The 23,729-nt window shown below is 33.9% G+C and overlaps 1 pseudogene; it reads left to right on the forward strand.

Annotated features, from left to right (window-relative positions):
* The first annotated feature begins 22,488 nt into the window (after positions 1-22,488).
* LOC126016700 (uncharacterized) lies at positions 22,489-22,593 on the forward strand (annotated as a pseudogene).
* The last annotated feature ends 1,136 nt before the right edge of the window (positions 22,594-23,729 follow it).

Genomic DNA, 23,729 nt, shown 5'->3' on the forward strand with positions numbered 1-23,729 from the left:
TGGGGGGGGGTCGCACACAGGGTGGCTGGCGGCTGCGGGTCGTCCACGTGTGAGCGCCCTAAAAGAGTGCACTCACCATGGACGCCGGGGGTCCCTACTCCCCGTTGGCGCGGCTGGCCTCTGCAGTCTATGGGGGGGGGGGTCGCGCGCAGGGTGGCTGGCGGCCGCGGGTCGTCCACGTGTGAGCGCCCTAAAACAGTGCACTCACCATGGACGCCGGGGGTCCCTACTCCCCGTTGGCGCGGCTGGCCTCTGCAGTCTATGAGGGGGGGGGTCGCGCGCAGGGTGGCTGGCGGCTGCGGGTCGTCCACGTGTGAGCGCCCTAAAACAGTGCACTCACCATGGACGCCGGGGTTCGCTATTCCCCGTTGGCGCGGCTGGCCTCTGCAGTCTATGAGGGGGGGGGGTCGCGCGCAGGGTGGCTGGCGGCTGCGGGTCGTCCACGTGTGAGCGCCCTAAAACAGTGCACTCACCATGGACGCCGGGGTTCCCTACTCCCCGTTGGCGCGGCTGGCCTCTGCAGTTTATGAGGGGGGGGGTCGCGCGCAGGGTGGCTGGCGGCTGCGGGTCGTCCACGTGTGAGCGCCCTAAAACAGTGCACTCACCAGGGACGCCGGGGTTCCCTACTCTAGTGTCAACAATTTTCTACCTTTACTTGCTATTGCTGTAGTCCCAGTTTACTACAGACTCCTCCTTGTCTCTCAATTTTATCATTAAGGGAAATCATGAGAGTATATTGAGTCAGTGGAATCAATGGAGGAAGTATAAAACATCAAGTTATTTGTTGACTGCCTTTTTAAGGAAATAGTAATGAACTTGCTTAGTGTCTGGCCTATACTAAACAATCAATAGAGATTGGTTAGGAAACTGAACACATATTTGATTTTTTGTAGCAGATGTTGTAGACAATGAAGGATTGCAATTTAAATGAGTGAGAAAAATAGCTTCCTATCTTACTAGACTATCTAACTAGCCTAGCTTATGCTCGTATTTTGCTCTCTTTTAAACACTGTCAGAATCAGAAAAGTTAGAGAAATTTGCTAAGTCTGTATCTGTATATATGTTTAGTAACTTTTTATTCTAAATGTTGGTGAATTGGGTCTTAAAAGTATTTAGTTCTCATGAAAAAAATTGCAAAAAGTTGGCTAATGTTTTGCTAATACATCTAATCAACAAAATTTTCAATGACTCCTGATATTAGAAAGTACAATATTTTGGTTTACATTTTTGGTGTTTGGGGGGAAGAGTTAAAAAAGAGAGGAAGAGTACTGAACTGGGGAGAAGAGTGAAGTTTTGAAGCACAAGCTAAAAATACTTAATGTTATTTCTCCAAATTTCTTCATTAAACTGTTTATCTTGTATGTATTTTGAAACACCTCACCAAATACACTTTGGAACAAGGTATGAAGAGATTACTTTTCCTCAACATTTCAAAAAGTCAAATTATTTTAGAGAATTACATCATATAGGAAACAATAAGCATTCATTGTCAAGACTCTAATAGAAATGTTAATTTTATGTTAACAAAAAATGCCACAATTGTTGGCATTTCTGCCCATTGATTCATTTAATTCTTGCTCACAAGAGAGGCAGGTCAAGCCAAGAGAAATCTTAGATATACCAATCTCGAAGTTGGTAGCACTGGGATGTCTCTTTGCTGAGCATAGATCTAGAAATAAACCCTGAGCAACACACACACACACACACACATACACACGCACACGCACAAGAAACAAAACCAAGCAACAACAACAAAAAAGCCTGAACAGCACAAAAACAAACAAAACACCCCAAAACCATATCATTAAATAACTTATTAAGACAGGAATTATATCCATATAGATATGAATTATTCTTCACTTATGGGGGATGCATCTGGTAGTGTGAGGTACCTTATGGTCAGGCTTCAGATGGGATCTGACCTATTGCTGTGAAGCCTGCATAGCACAGGCACTCAGCTTCTTGATCTATTTCTTCAGACTTATTGGAATATTTTTTTAATAAATATAATTTTTATTTTAATCATAGTGGCTTACATATCATTGACAATAATATTTTAGGTACATATTAACATAAAATCAGGGGAATTCCCATCACCGAATTGCCCTCCCTCCATCTCCATTCCCGTCCTACCTCCCATATCCTCCTCCCTCACCCCCGGGGCTGCCAGAATAAGTGGTTCCCTCTGTGCCTAGCTTACTACTTAGTGGTCCTACCCCTGTTTGGTCTTGGTACCTGCCTTATTTCCCGCTCTAATTGGGAGGTGGGACTAGATAGTTCAAGTTATGTGCTATTGGAATATTCTTAAATTAACCCAATTCTGCTTAAAATGCCCTACCATGTCTAAACATATTTTTGTTCGCAACAATTTATTGTCTTCGAATTCTGTCCTTTTTGTCATTTGCAGCTTCAGTTACATAGAAATTCTAAATATCACAAAACATTGACTTTACTAGCATATTGCTAGAGAACAGGTAGGGGTCCTTAAAAATAATCTGACTTTATAATAATCTAAAAAAGATTACTGCTAGCAATAGCTTTTATTATCATTGTTAAAAATTAAAGTTTTTTTCTTAAAATATTATTTTTCTAAACTATCCCTACCTAACTGGAATATATTTATTAGACCTAACATATTAAACTATGTTTTTAAATCTGGACTAAAGCCAAAAGGCAATAATTGGTTCTCTGCACTGCCTACACGCAGGTGACTCTGCCATCTGGCTATGTGTCCTTCACTTCACTGAGCAGGGATCTGATGCTGTACTCCTGGCCTCTGGGCAAAAAAATATAGAGGCGAGGGTATGCAGCCCTAAAGATCCTGCTAATAACTGTCCTACCCCTTGGGGACTAAAAGCCCAATTTTGTAAGGATTTTTCAAGACCAGGCAAATGACATGGGTAGTCCAATTCTGGGGCTGCCCCAGATATTCAAGCTTTGTTTGCTCCTGCATATTTCAGGCTATTGCCAATTGATTCTTCATATTCTGAATGTGATTAGAGAGTATTCACAGTAACACCTTTATAAAAGACGATCAGGTAGACAGCAAAATCTACCACTGTGGATTAACAGTGGGGAAGCTGTGTGGCCCACCTGCTGGCTCCTTTTTGATCAAGTCTCTCTCAGTAGATCCTGTAAAGTCTGCAGAAAGTGAACTTCAAGTTGCCTAGAAACAAGCAATCCACCTTCCCATGTTCTGTTTAATGAGCTATTTCCTAAAAAATGTCTGCCCTTTATCTCCTCAAATAAAAATAAAATAGCATCTTTGTCTTTTTTTCTCTTCTTTCTATCTTTCCTACTTTCTCTCCTGAAAATTATTCATTTCTGCCCCCATCACCTGTTTTTATTGCAGTTATCTCCCAAACTTTTTGAGGAGACACTCACTAGTTGCCTTTCAGCCATTGCTCGACAAGGCTGTATTTGCTTGAATTATTTTGCACCTGCTTTCCCAGCTGAGCACTGCTTTTTCTTTTACAGAGTGAGAACTGAAAGGACGCTGTGCTCAGAGTGAGCTCACAGTATCTGGTGACATTACACAGAATCGACATTGCACAGAATGTGAAACGAGGAAAAGCCATTCATTCATTAATTAATTCATTCATTTTTGGGATACAAATCTATGTTTCTACTCCATCAAACTCTATTTTTACTTTCCAGTTCTTAGCTTCTAGCAGAAACCAAATTGGCGACCTCTCCACTTGGTAGCCCCTTATTTACTCTTCAACTTCACTTTTAGAGAGGTCAATTCACTTAATACAAATTGATCTTTAATCCATGAAGTAGGCTCTTCAAATATTTCAGGGAATATGTATGATTAGTTATCATGGTAAATTAAGCTTTTTAACATAAAAACTATGTGGATAATGTTTTCTTTACTGTCTCTTGTTTCTGACCTGCTCATAAAATGTAAAACACTGTGTTACAGGGAAATTAAATAAGTGCTGGAAGATTCCTTGTTGTTCATGTAGAAGACTTAACTTTCTTTTCATTCTTAATATTTTATTTTTTTCTTTCATAATAATGTTTATTATAGCCTTATTTAATAATATTATTTAATGTTTAATTAATGTTGCTTATGTGGGATATACAGAAAAATTTTAAATAGAACTAGATTTAAGCAAGTATTCTAAAATTTGAATATGCTCTTGTTGTAAATCCAGTTTGTCATTACTTAAATGGATTTACTTTTCTTAATAGTTGACTATTTCAGATGACTGTTATCTAGTTATTAAAATTTATTCCAAGTAATTCTTTTACTAGAGTGCATGAGTGAACCTCTTCAAAAAATTAATTCTAGAACCTTAATAAGTCAAGCTAGTGTCAAAAAGCTTTTTTATTTTTGTCCAAGTCAGAAGAAAACATATATATACTCTAGCTTCTTCCTTCAAAGATTAAGATGTAAAATTTGTTTTTTTTATTTGGTATTGTTTTGGGGCCACATTTGACAGTGCTCAATTCAGGCTTATTTTTATTTTTATTTTTTTTTTTGCCCTGGGATAACTTCTAGTAGGGCTTTGGGGGCCATATGGGATACTGCAGATCAAACCCAGGTCAGTACTTGCAATGTAAGGTGCCTTATCTATTCTATTATTTGTTTTGCTTTGTTTTGTTTTATTTTCTTTTGACCACACCCAGCAGAGCTCAGGGGTTCCTTCAGCTCTGTGTTCAGAAATTACTCCTGGCAGGCTCAGGAAACCATATGGTATACCAAGGATTGAACATGGGTGGTCTGTGTGCAAGGCAAATGCCCTACCTGCTGTGCTATCACTCTGCCTCCCTCCACTCTACTATTGATTTAGGGATGGAAAAGGAAGGAGTGGGGTGGGGGCATTGGTGTTGGGAATGTTGCACTGATGCAGGGAGGTATTGTTTTTATATAACTAAAACCCAACTACAATCATGTTTTTAATTATGGTGCTTAAATAAAGATTATTAAAAATGTAAAAATCTTATCCACAATTTTTAATATCATTTCCATTTGGAATTCAATCTTGAAAGAAGTCACATCCTTCTCCTCTCCAACCACTTACTCCTCTCTCTTTTTCTCTCTTTCTATATATATATATATATATATATATATATATATATATGTCCTACTTTTTTCTCTTTCTTTGTCATTAAAGAGATAATCACCTTAAATGCACTTACATTATTACCAGTTATGTTTAAATGCCAAATATTCCCTTTTTCTCTAATAAGCAAATATTTCATCACCTTATACTTTCCCAATTTATAATTATCAGTACAGTTCAGTTTATAACTGTCACTAGAGTTTATAGCATACCAAATTATCTTTCTGTGAAAAAAAATTTTTTACCTTTATTTTTTTATTTTTTTAAATATAATTTTTAATATAATTTTTATTTTGATCATAGTGGCTTACATATTGTTGACAATATTATTTTAGGTACATATTTACATAAAATTAGGGGGGATTGTGAAAATTTTTATCAAGATGTTTCTCTTTAGCTAGATTATCCCACCCATCTTGCCAAACAATTTTTTTGTTTTTTTCTCTATATTGGGTTTGGAGTCTATGACCTGCTGTGAAATTACTGAATTATATAGATGTTCAAATTTAGTTTCTTGAGGTTCATATTTTTTATGTTATTTTATTGTGCATAGAAAATGTTAGTAATGACATGTCTCTAAATAACAACATTTAATATGTAAAACCAATAATAATGTGTACATATTTATATAGTTATATGTACTGCAATGCATTTTTGTTTACATGACCTTATTTGCCTTCTTGTTTACATCATTTATATAATTCATGTAATTTGTTTTACCAATTAGAAAAATTCTCTGAAAGGAGAAGCCTCACTATAAATTTTGTACTTCAATTGAAGCTGGTGAATGTCAAGTGTGTATTAGAAGTTTCATACACATATGATGAACATGCCATTTCCTTTGAATTTAGATAATCAGATGTTTATTGCAATAATTTTGTAAAACGAGTAAATAATCACAACAGAATAGTCTTTTCTGAGAAGCATCTAAATATATGGAAAGAAATTTTCAACCCAATAGGATTTGTATTGAAGTCTCTTATATAACTTCTTTAGAAAATCCTCCACAATAATGTCATACTAAAATGAACAATTTTTTGGCAAAACTAGGAAATTCAATATTAATAGAACTCTCTTGTGCCTGGCTTGTTTGCCATAATTATGTACTCTGAAAGAATCTATAGTTATGTCTCCTGTTGTTATCTTTGATATTGTATCTCATATAGAGAGCTGACTCAGTATTTTCCTCAGGAAGAATCTTTTGAGTATTTAAATTTTTTAATTAAATTTTTATCTATTACAAACTTTTATATATGAGCAGCAGAATGAATACCTGACCATTTGTATTATTTTTGTATTTGGAAATAAAAAAGCACAAGTCCAGCAACCACATTCCAGTTCAACAAATTCACACTATTCTTGGAGAGATGTGAGTCAAGTTGCAAAACGTATGGGTACACTGCTCTCAGAGCTGACAACTCTGGGGAGGCCTCCGGAGGAGGATGGGCAAAGTTCCCCACCAAAGCCTGGCAGCCACATTTATACCCTACAGTCACTGCCAATAGTCCAAGTTCACTGCTTCACAACTAATTTCTACAGAGACATATATCAACAAAAACGCCAGGTACACTAGTTTGGCATTAAAAATACTGGGGTCTTCTCAACATAGGAATGGGCAGTCCCCTAATGTCGTCTGCCTCACATGCTTATGATAGTTAGCCATAACCACCACCATGTAAACTCATTGGCCAACCTTTAGAGATACTATAGTTGCTGAAACATGCAGCCATATGAACGGCCTTATGAAAGTTCGAAGTCCTCAATACTGACTCTCCAGTAGAAGCACACCAATGTAGATAGAAAAATAGCATAGGAGCCACCTAAGGTCAACAAACAAAACCAATACAGAATGCTTAGCTAGCAGTAAAAGCTTAATAAACCTTCAGAGAATGACTCAATGACTTTTCTGTGAGAAATAACAATTTTCAAAATTTTTCTTTCAAACAAGCATTTTGTTTTGTATAATTTCATTACCATTTAGTTATACCAAACAACATAAAGAATTAATTTCCACCTGTCTAGGCACAGACTTTAGGGTGAATGGGAAACTGAGAACAACGATGGAAGGAATGTTACACTGATGATGGGATTGGTGTTGGAACATTGAAGGCCAGAAACAACTGTATACTTTGTATACCATAATGTTTAAATAAATTAACAGGAGGTTGGAGTGACAGGACAGCAGGCCAGACATTTATTTTGCACATGAGTGACTTGGACTCGATCTTGAGCATCTGATATCGTCCCCAGAAGTGACCCTTGAGTGCAGAGCCAGGAGTCAGCCATGAGCACCACCAGGTGTGTCTCAAAACAAAGTAAACAAGACAAGTAAACAAAATTTAAAAAATATAAAAAGGTAACAAAAAATTTAAAGAAAAAACTGTGTGGGGCTGGAGTGAGAATACACAGGTATTGACCTAGGTTCAAACCCCAGCAGCCTATATGGTGCTGTGGGCCCAAAAAGTGATTCCTGAGTGCAGAGTAAGGAACATCCATAGCTGGGTGTGGTCCAAAGACTAAAATAGAAGAAAAAAGTCATAAAAGAATTAAAAAGTTAGATCCATTCATCAATAACAATAATTCCTCTGAATCCAAGAAAATGTTATGACTTGAGGTAGATTTTGTTAGTTTGACTAGAAAAAAAATTTTTCCAGTCTTCTCTTAGATTATATTTATAGTAATTTTTAGGGTTATTTTTGTGTTTGTTTAGTTTTGGTCAAGATTGTTGCAATCAGTGATAACCTCATATTCTAGTCTTCACAGGGTTTTACAAAACAAGAAACTTTTTATTTTCATTCTGTTATTTAGAATAAGTACCTTTAACTTACTTATATTCCTGTTCCTTTCCTTTAAAATATTTCCAAGGGCATACTATGAAATGATTATGTGACTAGGTGGTACCAGTGATCAAACTCAAGCCTCCCGGCATGCTATCATGTGCATCAGAACTTTTAGAAATGTTCCATATCTGGTGATAGGTATCAAACTCAGGAATTATCAAGGAATTACATTGTTTTTAAATCAAATACCCAGCCCAATTGTCAATTATTTTAAATTAGGACACTTATTACCTTTGATGAGGAAAAATTTCTTAAATGTTTTTAGATCTTATATATATTTTAAACTTCTCTTTTTCCAAGGACAGCAAGCCTGGGAGATAAAGACTTGGGCATGTGGGATCAAGGCTCATTTATACTTACTATTATGTTATAGCTGCCACTTTTAGTAAGTTTTAAGTTTTATAGGATATATGTATATCAATAAGTTAAGTTAGTCGTTAAGTACTCTTATATTATTGCTAATAATTATAAGCCTAGAGTGATTTCAGCAGAGGCGGCTTTCGGCACCAGAAAGGCCAACTCCCATGCTTCCTAGGCTGACATATGTCTCACTCTGTGCAAAGGAAGCTAACAGTTAGCTACATTTGAACCTTGAGTTTTAGTGATCCCCTTTCTTCTCTGTAACTAACAAGGCCAAGTTGTTCCCATCCTGGCCCACTGTAATAAGCTGACACCTGCAATATGTAACACTAGGGTTGATAAGTTTTAATGGTCATCTCTTTGATCATTGAATGTGTCTCTTAAAGCTATGATGTCCTTTTTTTTTAATGTAAGCCTTTGTTCACAGCTGCATCTGTGACTGATAAGGAAAAAGTGCTGTTCTTCCTTTGAAAATTCCTATATAAGCTCTGCAGAAAAGAGCCTCGGGGTCTCTGCTCTGAGATCCATCTTGGCAGATGACCCTGACCGGCCAGAATAAAACTCACCTGTTGCTTGTGCATGGTCTGTGTCTCTTTGGGACCCTCAAGGCGCCGAAAGGACAAGTCGGGGCTCATTGCCCCGGACCCTATCACCTTGAGAGTTTGGATTTTGCCTCATTTTATCAAGCATTCATCTGTTGTCACAGAGATGAACATGGATATTAGACTAAATCATGACTTATTACTTAATTTACAATGATAGCTAACACTTACTACATACAGTAAAATTTCTGATTATGGGTTCTTAAAAACTGATCTATTTAGTAATATGACACATAACAAAACCAGGTTTTTCAATAGTGTAATTTTGTTTAGCATTGGCCAGGACAATTTATTTTCAACTAATTATAAAGAAACTACATGCAAGAAAACAGCATTATTAAAGAACTACCTTACCTTAATATATCCCAGAGAGAAAAATTCTAACTCAATAACTCATTAGAAACTCAATAAATATATTAATTACTTAAGCTACTTTATTGAGAAGGGTAAACAAAGGCACAAAGATTTTAAGAGATCTATCAGTAATACAGATAATATTATTTTCTTTTTTTATTTATTTTTTTATTATTTTCATACTAGATATGCTGGCTACCATAATTTACTTTGTGCTACAACTATGCTATATTTTCTAAAATATTTTAAGTTTTCTTTCTGTTTATCAGTATATATATTTTCTTTTTTTTTTGGAGGGGATGAGTAGACAGAAGAGAGAGAAGTTAGAGAAAGGAGGAGAGAGAGAGAGAGACTACTCAGTATGTTTATTTGTCTAAATGTTCCACTATCTTGTAAACTTTGTTCAATTAAGGGAAAAAATGTCTGATCTAAGAGGCATTGTTCAGATCAGCAAGGTACGATGGGTAAATATGCCTGTAGCAGCATTGGTGCCAATAAAGGCATTCTAACATTATTATCATTCTGTAGTGGGTATTTGATACTGCCTGTCCTGTATGACCAGGAGGTGATGAATAATCTAGTCTCCTTTACATAGCCAATAACCTTAGACTGATCTAATGCTGGACACCGTATACTTTGATATTTTTATTAGTTGGAGTGAAGTTGGAGAACTGAATTCACAGGGGCATTATGTTTCAGAGGAGATTAAAGTTCTCAGACATTTCAAGTATATTGTGTTCCCTTATAAAATACTGGTGCTGAACATTATGATTACATTTTTCTGAGTGTCTTGCAGCTAGTATTCAGAATGTACTTTAGATTTCAATTAAAAAATGTACTTTAGTATTTTATTTGAATCTTGACTACAAAAACAGTTAAAAAATCTATGAAGACTGGAATGTAAAATTATCAGAGAGAAAAACAATCTTGACCAAAACTCAAAATATAATATACAACTGTAAGAGAGGCAGTGTTAGAGGTAACCATTTTGTGTACGTCATAGCAACAATAATCACAATTTTTCCAATCTTACAGGTGATATTCTGATTCTAAAGATTTCTTAACAAGGTAAATTGTCCAAGGAAACCAAGTTTGTCTTTGTTCTTCCTGAAAGCTCAAGTCTAAAGTATATTTTTAATCATTCTAACAATTTTAGCTGTTTAATATCATCTTTATTTGATATACTCTTAAATCTCTTCTGCTTAAGTTTGGTAGAATGAATTTGCTTCTCTGCAAGTGAGCCTGACTTTTGCAATTATATCTGACTGATACACCATCTATGTTATTAAATATTAAGCCAGATTTTATAGCTTTATCTTAGAATAGGGAAGTAGGAAATCTTTAGTTTAAAATAAATTGCTTTGGGCATTGGTTATTATTCCAGTTGGTAATTTTTATTACTCTAATAAAATATAAACTCTAAAATAATGTAAATTATTTAGTACACAGGTTTATTATTACTCAATGTATATTTACTGAGTGTCTACAGTGCTGAAAGAAGAGTTCCTATGGAGAAGGTCAGTGCAGGAAACAAATAGATTATTTCTACTCACATGTATCTTCACATCATCTACCACCAACTTACAGGTTGAATTAGCATCCCATGTTAGGTTGCTAAATCAGTTAAAAGTATTTGAAGAGCATAATAGATATTGATAATATTTCAGAATAAAGCTCCTTTTAGCATCGACATGGCTAATTTAAAAGGTGGCCTGCTTACTAATCCATAAAATTGGGGTTATATGCATTTGTCAAGATGAGCATGACAAAAATAACTCATAGGAAAGATGGTTTTAAATCACTTATATGAGAAATAAATACATTTGGAAAATCAATTGGGCAGTAGTGATGGAAATCATAGTCATTTTATACTCTTATTACTAGCAATAATACAGAAAACATGATGAGAAGCAATAAATGCTTTTCTCTACAGTTTGCACTAAAATGAATTCCAGGTTATTAAACAATATGTTTGACACTTAAATTATCATAAGTACAGAAAATAGTCTAGACATGAACTATTGTTTTTATCTATATCATATACAAAAATCATAGAAGGGAACTTTTCAAAATTTGGATAAATTAATTCCAGTTTCTAAAGTGATGATTACAAAAGCCCTATTCTTATAATTTTGTGACTTAAATTAGGAAAGCATATGTAGAAATTACAAATACAACAGGTTTGAATTATGAATTATGTTTGGAATTTTTTTCATGTGGAAGATATTGGGGTATATGTAATTTGTTTAAATGATCCAAAATTAGGTCAACAGATCATGGTTATTTTTGTAGAGCAGAACTGAGAAGTGAAGGTATCTCTATCACTGACACTAAATGCTAATAGGGTTCATCTCAAAGTCTAGATCTCAACAGTGAAGAAAAAAGACTTGCAGTTGACAATAAATTTGTATATAAGTACCTGTGTCATCTGTTTGTGTAGTTTTCATTATATTTTGTGATAAAATTAAAAAATAAACGGATAACATACTAATGGTTTAAAACGGGAAAAAGAGATGAGCAAAGAAGAAATGAGATGACAAGATAATGAGAAGAGATGAGACACTTTCTTAAATAAGGCAAACAGATGATGCATAAGTATATGAAAAATGCTCTCTATAACTTATTTTAGGTAAGTGGACATCAAAACAACAATGAGAAATCACCATCTCCAGATAGATTGGCACATATCAAAAAGAATAAAATGAATCTGTGTTGGCATGCATGGGGGAGAAAGCAATCCTGATTCACTGCTAATATACTGGTTCAAACTCTTCTTAAAGCAATATGAACACTTGTCAAAAACTTGTGAATTAAGTTTCATTTAATATAGCAGTTCCTCTTCTTGGCATTTATCTAAAGGGCCCCAAAACACTTTTTCAAAAACACATTTATGCCCCTATGTTTAATGCAGCATTGTTCAAAATAAACAAGATAAAATAAATCTACAAATAGCACAATTGCCCAAGAATAAATGAAATGGTAAAGAAATATCAGTGCATACACATGATGAAATATTACTTGACTATAAGAAAATATAAAATCATGCCATTTACTTCCACATAGGAGAAAGTAGAGAGTATTTTATTAAGTGAAGTCAGTTTAGAGAGGGGCAAATATAAAATGATCTTTCTCACATACTGAATATAAAGAAACATAGTAAGAAAACAATAAATAACCTTCAGAAAATAGAAATGAATACTTGGTCTACAGACCTGAACTTAGTGGTAGAGGAATGAGAGGGGCCCCGTGGGATGTTGGTAGAGGAAAACAAACATTCTTGTGGTAGTTTGGCACTGAAAAAAAATTTGCACAAATTTAACATTGGCAGCATTATAAGTAATGGTTCTTCAAGAATGATGGGTAAATAAGTGCTATATGAGTATGTCATTTAAACTAAAAGCTAAGCTCTGAAAATATCCAAAATAATGTTTAGTGAAAGTTTTATTTAAAAATACAATTGGATAGATATTTATGGACAAATTTCTTTAATATACAAAACTGCTAATAACTAATGGAAAATAGTACGCATATTTTATGGTCAATTCATGTCAACTCATCACTTCTGCTTTCTCTGCAGTTTATAGTTTTATGAAGACTTACACATACCCAACAAGGACGCAATAAGAAACGCAGCTTTGACATCTAACATATGTCTGTAATGAATTCAGAATGACTAAGCATTTGTCTAGTGGTTAATTGAATTTCTTTAAAAACAAGATGGATACAGAGCTTGTGTGTGCGTGTGTGTGTGTGTGTGCGTGTGTGTGTGTGTGTGTGTGTGTGTGTGTGTGTATGTGTTGTGTCAGGGAATGAATCCAGGTTCATGCTTTCAGTGTATACTGTTTACTGCTGAGCCCTATCCCAGGCTCCCAAACCAGATGAATTTAGAGTGTAAGAAGCTTAAGATGAAAGAATAGTGATGTGATTTTAATCTCTAATAAATTTTCATGTATTATTTTAGAAATATTATTATAATAAAATGGTTTATATTCAAAGATAAAGCACACTCAATCTCAAGGAACTGATAGATATTTTATAATGTGAACCTGAAAATGAATTATAACTGCATGAAGAACAAGAGCACTTTATATTTTACAGTTTCAGCTCAGGGCTGCCTGCCTTGACAAACAGAAACCAATACAAAGAGTTTTCTAAAGAAGTGCTGCCCTATCTTGTACCCCATTACACCAGGGCAGGTTCTAAGTCATAAAGAGTTAAATAGATGGGCTATTCTCCAAAGAGAATATTACACTCAAGCAAAAGTCGATAATAACAAAGCAGATAACTTTAATGGCATATAACTTTTTACTTCACTGGTGCAAAGAAAACCAAAATTTGAACTTGAGAACTTTATTTCTGTTGCAGAATCCATGTTGGTCCTCACCTAGGATGGTCTGTGAGGTTGAGATAGGCAAGAGACCACCTGGTTATTCGTAGATGACAGGAAGCATTTCTTTTTCTTCCAAAAATGATTTCAAATGTCTTCGAATTTATTTCTGTTCCTCAAAAGATAAACAGTCTTTTGAAAGAAAATTGTTGTAGGAGCCTTTTTCAGGGTTTGGGACAGAATGGTGGTATATAAGGGTGCCAGAACCACATTTGAAGGTGTTAGAGAGATTGTGTTGTGTCAGGGATGCAACTCAGGTTTGACCACTTGTGCCATATCCCCAACCTCCCAAGTTGTGAACCTCCTTTCACATAAATTAGAACTTTTAATTATAAATTAGGGCCAGAGATATAGGTTAAATGGACTGAATGTTGGCTTTACATGCTGAAAACCTTGACTTGGTAACGCAAGTTTCTCTGAGCAATACTTTAGTAACTGCTTAGTGAACACTCAAGCTCAGTGACAGAAGTAACCCTGAGTATCACCAGCAGTGCTCCTTATCCTGCCCAAAACAAACAAATAAAACAAGCAACAATAACAAAATGATTGCTCAGTGACATCTACGCTACTAAAGACACATGAGAAAAAAAAAAAACCGTCCCATTTAGAAGCCTACTTTCATTATACGGAAACTCAATATTGACCTTTCTATCACCCTCACATAAAAAAATTAGAGTTCTGAGCTCGCAGGCAGGTCCGTTACCATTGGTTAATAACCCTTTGAGAATTTTCGTAGTCTTTCTTCTAAGCTCCCTTGCTTCTTCCTGAGCATACACCTGCTAGCTTCCTCTTGACTTCTTGGAAGTCCAAAAGTACCTTGCTTGTTCTCATCTTAGAGACGCTGGAGATTCCAGGCTGAGTGATTTCATATTCTAACCTGCCATACTGCACTTAGTTATAATATGCTAGGAAGTGGACAGGGAATAAACAAATATCAGAAAAATTTCAGTACTGAAGAAATTCTTAATGTTCTTCTCTATCTGTATTGCACAAAATGCAGGATAAAACTTGTTTATGGGGTCAGAATAGTATTCAGAAAATGTCTCTGTTGCTAAGGAATATTCTAGGTTAGCATGTGACCCTAAGTATAGGCCCTGGTACCACTGCATATACAAAAGGAGAACAGAGCATCATTAGGTTAGGTATCCCTAAGGAGAGAAATATTAGAGCAACCAGAGCTAAAATCACATTTGTCTAAAATATCATTCTAAGACCATAAAAGAGGAATATTTCTCAATATATTGCTAGGAATCCTATTCCACTAACTAATATAAATCACACTTAATAATTCTTTTCTTTGACCTTATCTTTCCTGATGTAATAACTAATGAATAGCTATTTATTTTCTAGTAAAGAGGCTTCTTTTGGCTTTATGTCCTAGAGGTTTCTGTTATATTCACCACATCTAGATGGCAATTTAATTATTATTGTGTCAAAAAGCATAGCTGACTGAGAGTTTCCACTGATAGTCACCTGAAATCAAAAGGACATCTTTACAAACCAGGACAAGCTGAAAAAGTTGTGCATCTTAGTCATAACCCTGATCAGTTTTATAAACGTGGCTTTGATTATAAGTCCAAAACTCCAATAATCAGTTAAGGGTTACGGATATGCTATCTAACAAATAAACATTTTTTCTAATATCTAGAGAAAAATTAAAATCATTACTTACCTTCCATTGAAGCAGGTTTTCACAATTATACATAAAAATTATGATACTATTCTCATTAGAAAATGTGTGTATATGCATTTATAGTTAAGACATTTACCTTCTAGGCATTCCTAAAAGTAAGATGAGCCCTTGGCACTGCTACTTGACAAAACAGTGAAAATTTGACCAGGTTTTTTACTCTTTATACCTGAGCTCAAACAACCAGAGAATAATACAAAAATGTGTCTTTAATATTATTGGCAGCATGTCCATCAATAAGCAAACAATATGCTTCAGCAATTTTTTTCCATAAATAGATCAAGAAATAATCTTATGGAAGAAACAATGTTAGTCTTAAGTAAAAAAGGAAAGTCTTCAACTATGTGTTTTATTATGAATGAAATAAAATAGTTGTTTGTAGAAATATCCATTAAAAAACGTATTATTGGGGCCAGAGCGGTGGTACAATCAGTAAGGCATTTGCCTTGCATGTGCTAACCTAGGCCAGATCACAATTTAATCCCCCGGCATCCCCTATGGTCCCCCAAGCAAAGAGCGATTTCTGAATATATAGTCAGGAGTAACCCCTGAGCATCACGGGGTATGGCCAAAAAAACCCCAAGCAAATAAAACAACACAAAACAAAACAAAACAAACAATAAACAATAAAAACCCTTTATTATTATCAGAGCCAAAGGGATAGAACAGGAGGCCTTGCATATGATCCCTAAGTATATAGTTATGAGTAAGCATGCTGAGTATGACCCCCAAACCAAAAAACAAATATATAAAAGTTACTGTGATTTTTCTCAAAATATTCTTGCTTAAACCATGTGTCTTTTTTTTTTTATTGGTTTTTGTGTCACACTGGCAGCGCTCAGGGGTTGCTACTGGATCTACACTCAGAAATTGCTCCTGGCAGGCTCAGGGGACCACATGGGATGCCGGCATTCGAACCACTGACCTTCGGCATGCAAGGCAAACACCTTACCTCCATGCTATCTCTTCGGCCCAAACCATGTGTCTTATTGTTACATTTTTGTCTTCTGTTTAACTGGCTTATATCAGTTTTAATACATTTTATTACTTGGACAAGAAGATGAATACAGAAAAAGTACAAAGACGAAACTATCTATTTGTCCATCAACAAACAATGACCAATGCTAACAACCTTGAACTCTTTAAAGGTGTAAAATTCTATGTGAAGATTGTAAAATGACAGTTGTGTACTATGACTTTATTTTCAGTCTTAATTGTCTTTTCTTTTAATCTTAGCTTTGATTGTCAACTTTTTCTAATGATGATAGTAAATAATTGTAATAAATCACATAGTTGTCAATGTTAATTGGTTTTAATTTCAAATGCTAATGAAAAAATTGTAGATTTTTAGTCAGGACGTGTTCATTATGATAAATGAATATATAAGATACAATAAAATTTCTCAAGTTAGAAAATCTGGAAATAGTTTATATTCAATAATGTTTAATTCACTGTAATTTTATTTTGAGTACAAGATATTTTTTCTTTCTTTTATTTCTTTTAATGTCTCAATACATTGCTAAGATTATAAATGCTTAATCTTTTCTTCCTTAAAAGAAAAGGAAGTAAAACCTAGCAAAGTTGAGAAACTGATACATAACTAGTAGCACCATAAGATAAATATAAATCAAATCTATTCCCTGATAATTTTCCAGAGAAAGTGAATCTATATCAAATATGTGACTATGCAAATAGATCAAAAGGGAATTATCACCATAGCATTTACTAACATCTCTATCTTGCCATCTAATTACTATTTATTTTTTAGTGGGAGAACATTTAAGATTGAAGGTCCTTGTAATTTTCAAGTATATATTATAATATTTTTAATGCTAAGAAACAGAGTAGATATTAGATTTTCAGAATATATTCATTGTGTTACTGGAAGTTTTCTCTTTGATAAACATCTCATTTCCTTCATTCCAAAGTTCCTGGTAACCAATCTGAAATTTCTCTTCCTGTATCTTTCTGTAAGTTGGTCCTTATTTTAGTCCTTATAATTTTACAGAGAAATGTAATATTTCCATATGCCTAATTCTTTGGATAATTAAAGAGGGAAGTCCAGTGCTTACCATCTTCTTTCTTGTGGGAAAATACTGTTAACCTTTTTATTTTCCACTATTATGTGTATGCTCTGGTTTTCAACATCTTCCTTATCCTATATATAAGCTTTGAATTTCCTTTAAATTGCTGTTGAAGCGATATACTTAGAACTTGGTTCCACACTAATTTAAATGGGCAGCTCAAAATAGAAACCACCAGTTTTTATATCCTAAGCATTTACATGAGCCTAAAATTATACAGGTTCTATTTTTAAATGTTTTCAGTAACAATACCATTTCATCACATAGAACAAGAAATAACTTTAAGTTACTGTTTTCTAAATGCCTTTGAGTGGTATCCTGTTCTCTTTCCATTTACTTTTCCTTAATTAAATGGTTTGAGATAATTGGGTATCAACATGTTGCTGTCAGAAATGATGCAGGGAGTTTTGTGGACACACAAGCAGTTATAGAGTAAAGGAAGACATGAACTAGACAATTAAAAGTCTAAAGTAAGCGAGTCTTGTGAGAACAGAGACAAGGGAAGTGTCTGTGTATTGGCTCTGGGTTGTTTGTTTGGGGAGGGTATTTTTCAACATTATTAACAGAACCAAGCACATTACCTGTTTTCATTTCAGTCTAAATTATGCATCCTTAATGATTGACATTAAAAATCACTTTACTATTCACCTTCCCATGCCCCCAGTTAGAGAGATGTGGTCCTCAAGGATGAATGGTCAAGAAATAAATGAGAAGTTTTTTCTGAGTCTCCTTTTTGAACATATTGTCCCAGAGGTGTTATCAGCATAGATCCATGGTGGGTTGAATTCAGTTATTTTCAAGGTACTCTTTTTGACAGCTTTAGATAGTCATCCTGTTATGCAGTTGTAAAAATCACATTCAAGAGCTGCAACATTTTTACAGTATCTTGAGAATAGCATCTTAAGGTTTATTTTCTTCACTTCACAGTAAGTTTCTGAATTTTGTGGTTTCAGCAACATATTTTTCCAGTTTTATTAACCCCATGTTTATATCTATGGCATTCAACCCTGATGAAAACACAGCTTGCTATAAACTTCAATAGGAGACTACAGATGTTAACGAATTCTGGATTTCCCTCTTAACTTTCCCTCTTAACTACTGATGGGTGTGTCTGTGCGATATATGTTAGGGTGATGGATAACTTGAAATGGTTTGTAGACAGGCAATGTCAGCAGATTATCAGTCTAACTGATCAGTTAGATCCCCTTTGTGTTTATGTCTTCATTAGCAATTTTGTTTCTGTGTTTGTAAAGGACTCCATTTTTATGCATCAAATTCCAAGATTGTTTTCATTTCTCTTAAAGGTAGAATTTTAAGACAATTTGATCTTTGTTTCTGAAAATACTCCCATAATAATGTCATATTATACAGTTAAGATGATGCTACAGATACAACTAAAATTATTTGTTAGCTGATTTGGACATGATCTAAAGGGACATTGTATGTGCAGTGAATTAGATTGAGACCTAAAATTAAAAATATGTATCACATTACCTCCAATTCAAACTATTCTATGATATAACAGGGATTAAAATAATATGTTACTAAAATAAAAACTGGCACACTATGTTAATAAAAATTGAGAGACAAAAATAAGTCCATAATGGTTTTTTTGTGTGTTGTTTTTGAGGGTGGTCAGAGCTGGCAATGGCCTGGGGTAAGTCCTATTTCTACACTCAGCAATAACTCTAGCTGTTCATCAGAGGAACCTTTGGGATGCCAAAGATTGAACCCAGGTGAACTACCTAAAACAAAAGAAAATTTCCCACTGTACTATTCCTCTGGCCCCAATACCACACTGTGTTGGTAAGTCATAAAAAAGACACAAGTATACAATAGAAAAAGGAAAAACCATTTTAATGATGTTGGGGAAAACTGAACAACTATAGGTAAAAGAATCAAGCTAGATTCCTATTTATAGCATGTGAAAATATCAATTCAATATACTAAAGACCTGACTATAAGACCCCAAACCACAAGACACATAGGAGTGTATAAAAGAGATATGCTCTTTAACATCAGTTTTACATTAACCTTACAGATATATTTGTGATCTTAACTTTAGTAGTAGTGGAAAACTACAAATTTAATTGAGAACATAACTTCAGTGGCAGAGGAAATAATTGAAAAATAATCAAGCTAAAAATTAACATAGTGCCCCAAAAGGCCACAATATCAGCAATTGTGCTTGACATCCATAGACAGTTCCATTTTTTTAAAAAAACGATCACTCAAATAGGAACACAAAAATGTAGTCACCAATGTGAATCTGAAGCCACCTGCTGTCTAAATAAAAGAATTAACAGAATGATCAACTATCAATAAGAGCTTACTAACCCTAATTTAATGATTTAATGATCTCATTGCTGGAAACAATTGTGAAATAATTTTCACAATTTTTATTGTTGTTCTATTTATTTTTTGGTTCTTTATTTCTTTTATTCTTTTTGGGGGAGTTGAGCCACACCCAGTGATGCTCAGGGGTTACTCCTGGCTCTACACTCAGAAATCGCTCCTGTAGTGGGGGACTATCTGGGATGCCAGGGGATTGAACCGCAGTCTGTCCTAGGTCAGCTGTGTGCAAGGCAAACACCCTACTGCTGTGCCACCACACCAGGCCTTCTTTTGTTTGTTTGTTTTTATAATAATCTATTCCCACTTATCTGAAAACAAATGTATTATGATCAACTATGTTAACTATATGATACATATGATACATATATATGATACATATTCTTTAAATAAGGTCACATAAAAATAAGCACATAATTAAAATACAGTGAAAGAAACTATCATAAAAATGAAAATAAATACCATTTAACTGAAAAAGATATTTGTATATTAGACATTTAATATGGCATTAATCTCCAAAATATATAAAGAATTTATTAAATTTGCACCATTACCAACAAAACCCAATCCATCCAGATTACAAAGTTTCCTATTGAGTAAAGTTAGTCAGAAGAAGTGGAACAGATACAGCACATTCTCTGTCATATGTAAGATATAAAGAAACAAAAAGGGAACAAAAAAGGCCAAAGGTAACAGAAAATGGGAACTGGACTACAGAGCTGAGCTGTTCACTCCAGTGGGGTAGGGAGTTGAAAGGATAACATTGAGATAATAGTATATGAAAGGAAGTAGACACTCAAATAGAAGTTGGAATGTGATGTTTCCATCTTATTTTCCCAATGATTACTTTAGCTATTGGGCAAGGGGTAATTGTTCTATATGAATTTCAGAATGTTTTATCTTTATTTATTTGAAAAATGTTTCTAGTGTTCTTATAGGGATATCTATATAGCTGAAGTATGGACATACCCAAGTGTCCAAGAATAGAGTACTGGAAAAATAAACAATTGTGTGTGTGTGTGTGTATATATATATATATAGTGGAATCCTACTTAGCCATAGAAAATATAGTCATTTCATTTGTTGCTACATGGAAGAACCTGGAGCATATTATGCTCAGTGAAGTTACTCAGAGAGAAAGAGGCTGACACAGAATGATCTCTCTGATAAAAAGAAACAATGGTGGAATATCAAATACCCAAAGACATTGCAATAAAAACATGAGAACTGGTGCTCATTAGGAAATAGCCTCTTGGAGGAAGAGATAGCGATAGGAATGGAATTAATGTGGAAAACACCTATGGCGGAGGGAAGCATTCAACTAGGAGGAAGTGGTGCTGAAAGGTGGCAATGTGTCATGTATGATTATTACCAATAGTACTGTAAACCACAGTGCAAAAATTCATATTTTTCTTAAAAAAGGCGCCTCTTGTAGAAGTAGACTTTTAGGAGGAAAATAATGATGATGGGGTTTTGTTAAAGGAAAGTGGACCCTGGTGAAGGGATTGGTGTTGAAACTATTTATGCCTGAAATCCAATCATGAATAATTTTGTAATCATGGTGACAAAAATCTTTAAAAAAAGGTGGAATTCTGGAAAGTTGTGTGTATGAATCCCTATTATTAATAGTATGTCATATCATGGAACTACAAATAAAATTTTAAAAAACTATAAAGTAATAAAGTTCCAAATGTTATGAATAGAGACTTCTCCAAAGATGACATACGGATGGTCAGCAGGCATATAAAAATATGCTTGTAATTTCTTCATTATTAGGGGAGTATAAATCAAAGCAGTAAAGAAATGTCATTTTATACCTATGAAATGGCTATTATCTAAATGACAAGAAATTACAGGTGTTGGATAGGATATGGCAAGAAAGGAAATCTTAAATTTTGTGAATAAGAATGCAATTTTTACATTCATTATGGAAAATGTTATTAATAATAGTCTTCAAGAAATCAAGGTAAAAAATCATATATAATTGGATCATCCTACTTTTAGCTATTTATCACATCTTACATAAATGCATAAATTTAAGAAAATATCTACATCACCATTATCACTGCACTATTCTTTATAATGGTCAAGAGGTGTAAACAATCCAAGTGACAAATCATTCTGTGAAGAAGGTAAGATATTGATATACAATGCAATACTAGTTATATATAAAATAGATGAAGTTCTGCCATTTGCAACTATATGGGTGAACCTAGAACATATCATTTTCAGTGAAATAAGTCAAATGAAAAAATTGAAAATACATATGATTTCACTTTTTTGTGGTACATAGAAACCAATTAAATATATGAAGTAAATAGATGATTAAAAAAAGTGTTTAGACAATAAAGTGTTTAAATAGATGATTAAAAAAAGTGTTTAGACAAAAAATAATAATAAATTATTTATTAATAATTATTAATATATTATTATTATTATTATTATATATAATAATAATATTATTAAATATTATTTAAGTGATTAAATAGATGATTAAAAAAAGTGTTTAGACAAAAAATAATAATAAATTATTATAGTAATTATATTATATGTTATGTTGTGTTGTTATATCGTGTTGTGTTGGTTTGCCTCATTATGTTAATTAATTTTGTCCTTTAAATGAATTCTTATTTTTAAAAAAAAAACAAAAACAAAACAAAACAAACAAACAAACAAAAAAAAAAAAACAACTTTAATTTGCCCTGAAGAAAAAGAAAAAAAAATAAAATAAATAAAAGATAAGATAAGGCCTCCCAATTCTTACCACAGGCTGTGTGCTTTACACTGACTGTATAGAATGAGGAGGTACAGTAAAGGCACCAAAAAAAAAAAAAAAATGGTGGGACACATATTAAAAAAAAAAAAAAAAAAAAAAAAAAAAAAAAAAATGAAAAAAAGTGTTTAGACAATAAAGCTATTTTTAATGGTTACCAGAGAGAAAAAAAGGGAAAAATGGATAAATCAAGTAAAAGGGATTAATTTCATGTTTAAATAAAAAAGTATACTTCAAGTGGTGAACTTACTGTAGTTTAAGCACACATTTTATAATATTACAAACTCCAAACATGTAATGTAAAATACATTTACTTCAATAAAAACATGACTGATTAAAAGTCATCATCAGATCCCAAAATTCTATTCTTAGAACAGTGTTTAAATATGTTGCTATAGTTAATCCATGCCAGAATCACTATGCAGAAGGCTTATCATAATTTTGTTTTATATGATAAGAAACCGGTAACAATAAAACATAAACTATTTAGACAATTTTCCAGAAAACTAAAAATGGAGGGAGATTCAATGTATCAGATTGGTTCACAATACATCCTTTCTAGCAACAAAGATGAAGAAGACCATGTGTAATGACAGAATGGTGATTCCAGGTTGCTGAAAGTAACAGCAGGTCAATGCTTGCAATGAAAAAAAAAAACAAAACATTTTAGACGTATTATAGCATTAGCTGAATTCTGCTAGAAGTTGGAAAGAAGATTTTTAAGAGCATTTAGATAAAACCCCACCTTCCTGACAACTTGATTTTGGTATTGTGAGAGCCTAAACAAATTTGTAACCTATAGTCCTCTGCAATAATAAAAGTTTATTATTGAAGTTGATCTTTTGATCTTGTTCTGCCTCACAAATTGAGGGAGAAATAATGGAAGGCACCAACACCAAACAGTCAAATGAACATTGAGTAGAAGTAAAAATGATCACACTTGAACACCAAATCCAAAACCAACTACAACAGAATCGATACCCAATCTACTAACAGGCTAGACACAGAAGTGACCACTTATACTAGCAACCCAGTGGGCAAAGTAGAGGCGATGTGGGATGCATGCTGGGAATAGGGGTAGAGGGAGGACAACATTCGTGGTGGGAATGCCCCTGATTCAATGTCACTATGTACTTAAAATACTACTGTGAATGATTTGTAGTCCACTTTGGACAAAATAAAAATTATATATAAAAAAGGAAATAGAATGATGAG

This window comes from Suncus etruscus, chromosome 8 (genome assembly GCF_024139225.1).
Source record: "Suncus etruscus isolate mSunEtr1 chromosome 8, mSunEtr1.pri.cur, whole genome shotgun sequence".
Classification (NCBI taxonomy): domain Eukaryota; kingdom Metazoa; phylum Chordata; class Mammalia; order Eulipotyphla; family Soricidae; genus Suncus; species Suncus etruscus.